Raw genomic sequence first — 5,921 nt, 5'->3', positions numbered from 1 at the left:
GTTGTTATTTTTTTTTGTTTTGTTTGCCACTTTGAAAAATATTGCAATCAGTATTCTTGCATATTTCTCACCATTTTTACTTGGAAAAGTGTTCCAGAAATGAGAATGTTACATTTTTAAAAATGCATTTAAAACTTTAATTGATATTTCCAAATTGTTTTCCAAAAAGCCAGTAACAATTAATAATTTCCCCAGCCACCAGCTATGCATAAAATTACTCTTCTTCCTGCATTACTAACAGTGATAGACATCCTCATTCTTTTTAACTTTTGACAGTCCAAAAGTAATATCTCATTGTTACTTTAATTTCCCTATCAAAATATTTGAGGACCTTTTCAAATGCTTTTAAGGCTTTTAGATTGGTTCTTCCTAAGTTGTTTGTTCTGCATTTATTTTGTCTATTGTTCTATAGGGATATTTGTTTTCTTTTTCCAAATGCAATTGTTCTTTGTACATTTTATATCCTAATGCCATGTCTGCCATTAAAGCTCATTAAATTTACTAAATCTTTTCTTTTATCTTCTAAATTTGTTTATGGTAATTTTTAAGTTTATGGTTAAATTATTTATCTTTTCTTTTTATTATTTACTATTTTTCATCCAGTTTTGGAGGATTGTATTTGGTTGTATTTAGTCAATGATTCTTGATAGTTTCTGTATTAGCTACCAAGGGGAACAAAAAAAAAAAACAAAATTGATCTTTGAAAGTGAACATGTTAAAAACAGAAACCCCCAAAATAACAATGACTTAACACAGAAGTTTATTTTCTCTTAAGAAATCTGGAAGGAGTTAATCTAGGGCTTTCATGTATCCCAGTATAAAGGATCAAATTTCTTCTAGCTTGATGACATTCTTTATAACAAGTTATGATTCAAATTGTCAGAGACCCAACCATTTTGTCCATTTACAATTGGCAAAAATAAAAAAGGATAAAAAGCATCTTTTGCAACTTGGTATAATAAACCTGCTAATGGGATATAAAGAGTGGTAGACAATTTCTGTGGAAAGAAGAACCATATCCTTTAAGGATTTTTTTTTCCACAGAAATTGTCTACCATTCTTCATATCCCATTAGCAGGTTTATTATACCAAGTTGCAAAGGATGCTTTTATTACCCTGGCCACTAGAAACAGTCTTAATTCCAGGAGCCCTTGTACCCAACTCGAAACTGAGGGTTTCCAATAGTTTGGAGAATAAAGAAAATGAATATTTGATCACTGCAAGAGATTCAAAACCATAACTATCTGAGCCTAGCATGGGCAAGGTTCTGGATCCAATTTTGGAATTAAAGCAAAACAAAACAAAACAAAACAAAAAGTCCTAAATAATTAACTGAGATACTTTGAGACTAATGATTTTGGGGAAAAATATATCTTTTTTTAAAACTTAATGTTACTTAATAAAGACATAATTAAACAATGCATGAATAAACTCAATTCTAATATTTTTCCAGAGCTCATTTATTCCTCCTAACCTCTCCCTTACAACATGAACACCTCCAATCATCATTTTCTTCTAAAGCTAGGTGGCACAGATATTTTAACAGATGATGTCTACTTGGAAAATTGTTATAACTGGAAGTGACCAAGTACTACCGCATAGATTTTTTTTTCTCCTCTTCACTGCTCAGTTGTATCAGTTGCTCACTCTACACACCTAATAGTCTCAACAATCTGTAAACTATTTTGTGAGTCTGGTAAAATGATCCAAGAAAGAAGATGCTAGAAAAGAACACTTTACAGACAAAAGTGTTAATGCCAATTAGTGTTTTTTAATGAGTGGGTAGGTTTAAAGGAGTAACCTCTGCTTAGATGCTCTTACGTAAAATGCTTATTTTAAATAAGGTTATACATTCAAATGAATATAATAAATGTTACCTGTAACAGATAAGTATGGAGGCAAAGCCATGGCTTATAATGCAGATTATAAGCCTGTCTGCTTTTTGGAACTAGATTATGCCATATACATTTCACCGATGTCTTCTGTATATTAAAAATACTGTAAACTTCTTGAGAAAATCATGTCTCTAAATTTGAGTTATGTTTTTTATTAAAGAAATAGTCTATAATTAGAATTAAGAGCACAAGATAGGCAAACAAATCTCTCTTGATTTTTTCTTTGATCAGGTATAGAAGTAATGAAAAAGAGGAAAGAAATATCTCATATCAAACCGATCATTTATAATTTCAAAATATCTGAAAATTCTTGGAGTATGATTCAGAAAGACAGTATCTTTCCTCATGATCAAAACAGAATACAAATATACAAAATGGGCAAACAAAGCTAGATGCTTATTCAGTGATGTTTCAATAAACAAACTCTCCATGCAGTACTTTATTAATCAATTTATGCTACCAATGAGCACTTTAAAATTATAATCATGCAAATTAAAGTTACCTGATTTTGCAGCTGCTAGTATATACTTCTAAGTAGAGCTTTGATTACCCTTCAATAAACCGAAGAAGACAAAGTTGTCAAGTCTGAAATTTATTTCCTCATTCCAACTTTTCCTTTTGCTATTTCTGTTCTCTTAATTGTGAAGTTAATACACGATGATGTTTTAATTCCTTTCCAGTCAGTTCAGCTTGTGATAGTTTATTGAGCAGCTGGCTCCTTGTCAGTCACAGGAGAAACACCAATGAATTAGGAAAGTAAGTTTTGGAGGTGGCAAATCTTCAATCCATAGCAATGTACATCATAAGATTTTGATTTTACATAGTATCTGTACAAAAGTATTCAGAATATTATTTAGAATAGAAAAGTATCCAATAAATGAAAAAACAATTATTATAAAAGTATTGTAATTATGTTCAGTGCATAAATAAGTAGAATTTGATTCACTTTCTAAGAATAGCCAAATCCTGGCAAGACTAATAGGCATGAGATATGATGAATTTCTTTGGGTCTTAATCATCTTGCAATAATGTTCTTGGTAAAGCAAGTTGAGATAAGATAAACTAAAAACTGGATGATACCTGGGACTTTCTGTACTCTATCATGGCCATCAGTTTTGAACAATTTGGTAAGGAATTTTTGCTCTTAAAAGCAATGACCTGATTTAGGTGTATGAACATATTTATTAATTCAGTTCAAAAGAATTATCATTTTTACACAGAACTTTGTGTGCTTAGGTACCATTATTGTCCCCTGTTTATAGATGAGGAATTAAGGTTTGCAGGAGAAACAATTATACATAGTCATAGTACAGATCCAGTACTTAAATACTTAGAGTATGGCACCAAAAGCCATGTGCTTAAAGATCTGGCTTCTCACTTCAGGCTTAGTTCCAGAGATACTGAATAATTGTTATTCAGTTTTGGTGTTGGTGAAAATAGAGGTGATTCTTCATATGCTGTCCTACTTAGTACACAGAAGAGAACTGTAAAGTGGAAAAATTGAGTATTTATGACACTTGGTGTCTGAGAAATTGTATGTTGTGGATTACACACAAAACACACAAAATAAAAATCATACAAAGTGCTTTACCATCTGTCTTTTTTTTTTTTTAACATTGAGAGCAGGTGTTTTATTAACCGACCAGATTACAAAAATATCATGATAGACACCTTAGTTCTTCCTTCTAATAAGCCTATCAATCTGGTCTTCCCTATTGCTAGCATCTTGATATTCTAAAAAGATGGTCGTTTTCTTCATTCCACCTTTGGAGAAGATAATTTGAAGGGTCATAGGAAGTTATTTGCTTCTTTGAAGCGTTTTCCAACAGTGTAGATCTCCTGAATTGGATCCTCCATGCAGATGATTTCATATTTACCAAGAGATTGAGCAATCTAAGTGTTATGTGTTAAGGCAATTTGTTTCTTATTGATTTTGCCATATGCACACTTGTAGATAAGTTCATTCACTGACTTCAGGTTTGGGTACCCCCATGTAATACATGGCTCTATAATCCTTAGCATGTTAACTGAAGTCTTGTTAAGCATAACAAAAGTGCCATTGAAAATCTGGAAAAGATGAAGAAGTTCTAACACCTTATGAACCTTTGGGCTCACATCATTGATACCTCTGATCCTGATGACAAATGCCAATTTGGGTTCTGCAGGTACACAGATGTTACCAGCTTTTCTTGCTATCCTAGCCATTCAAATCTCCGTTCTATACATCTGTCTACATTCCTTGTAGTAATGCTTGGTTTTTTCATAGATAAGCTTTCTTCTTGCCTTTCTTTTTTTAAAATATTTTTTTAGTTGTAGATGGACACAATACCTTTGTTTTTTATTGATTTGTTTTTTAATGTGGTGCTGAGGATCGAACCCAGTGCCTCATTCATGCTAGGTGAGCGCTCTACCACTGAGCTACAATCCCAGCCCTCTTCTTGCCTTTTGAAGCATCTTTTGGGAAAACTTCAGGTGCTTTACCTTCAGCTCTGCTTTTTCTTAAGGGTTTCTGGCACAGCAGGAACCCAGGAACCTTCTTTTTCTTTTCTTTGGCACTCTCCAAAGAAAAATAACATTGGTGCATGTGCTTCTTTTTTTTTTTTAAATTGTAGGTGTACACATTATCTTTATTTAATATTTTTATATGGTGCTGAGAATGTTGAACCCAGTGCCTTGCACATACTAGGCAAGCACTCTACCACTGAGCCACAATCCCAGCCCCAGTGTGTTGGTTTTTAAAAAAGTAGGACACCTAAATTTATAATATCATATAATGGCCATTTAGAAACCACATCATAGCACATTTTTATACTTTCACAAAGTATTTTGTGTACTGCTGATTAAGACCGGAATGAAAGAACTCTAAGCTTCTCCTGCCAGGCTATTCAACATTCCATTAAAGAAATTACAAACATATGTGAGGAGTCTATTGCTTCTTAGACTTTATGCTATGCCTTTGAAAAAACATATTAAGAGGACATACACAATTCCCATCCTAAAAGAGCTTATAATCTTTGTTGGTAAAATGAGGTAAACACAATTAAAATGGTCATATGAAATAGGAATGACTAAAATAGAGGATAAGATATGAAGACAGTAGCCAGGAAAGCAATGCTGTGCTAACAGCATGGGAAATTTGTGAATAAAGAGGTAGAAACATGAGTTGTTTTTAGTTATTCTGCCTGATATAGGAAAATAATTTCAAAATTCAGATTTAAAGCACACTGTGAAAGGCTTTGACTAAGAAATTTAGATTTTATACTAGATTTTAAAACATTTTGTTCAGGTCAAACACGTCTTTAAAAAAAAAAAAAACTAACAAACCCAAATACGTGTCTCTCAACTAAGATGTCTATTCCCAACAAGATGGAGAACAAGATTTATCCTCTCACTTAAAATGTTTTTAAATGCACAAAATATATGCTTATTACTCAGCTTTTCATTGCTGTAACCAAAATATCTGACAAAAATAACATAGGAAAGGAAATTTTTATCTTGATCTTACAGTTTCAGAGGTTCAGTCCATGATCAGGTAACTCCATTGCTCTTGGCCTGAGGCAGAACATTGTGGTGGAAGAGTACTGTTCCACTCATGGCAATCAGGAAGGGGTGAGGGGAGAGTGGGGAGAGAGAGGGTGGAAGAAAAGGGGAAGAGAGAGAGGGAAGAGAGGCAGGGAGGAAAGGGCTTCAGTGAAGATGAACTCTTACAGGGCATATCTCCAGAGATCTAACTCCTTCAGTTATTCTTCACCTGCTTTAAGTTACTACTCAGGACATTCAAATCTGAATGAACTGATTAGGTTATAGCTCTAATAACTTGATCATTTTACCTCTGCATTATTCCTGCATTAACAGAGAACCTGTTGGGGAAGACTTCATACCCTAAGCATAACGATATGATAAGAGGGTTCAAGTAATTGGTCAATAAACAGAAAGGACAATAATCCTTGAAAGCAAGAAAATAAATATGGCAAGCACCATGACTGCCCCAGCTCGCTGCCTGGATAGTTTCTTGAACAGGGCGTA

The 5,921-nt window shown here is 33.4% G+C and overlaps 1 pseudogene; it reads right to left on the bottom strand.

Annotated features, from left to right (window-relative positions):
* Positions 1-3,567: 3,567 nt before the first annotated feature.
* LOC101971635 (large ribosomal subunit protein uL30 pseudogene) lies at positions 3,568-4,479 on the bottom strand (annotated as a pseudogene).
* Positions 4,480-5,921: the final 1,442 nt, after the last annotated feature.

The sequence above is a fragment of the Ictidomys tridecemlineatus genome, chromosome 3 (assembly GCF_052094955.1).
Source record: "Ictidomys tridecemlineatus isolate mIctTri1 chromosome 3, mIctTri1.hap1, whole genome shotgun sequence".
NCBI classification, from domain to species: domain Eukaryota; kingdom Metazoa; phylum Chordata; class Mammalia; order Rodentia; family Sciuridae; genus Ictidomys; species Ictidomys tridecemlineatus.
Note: the sequence above shows the minus strand (reverse complement) of the source record. Positions and strands in the feature narration are given on the sequence as shown.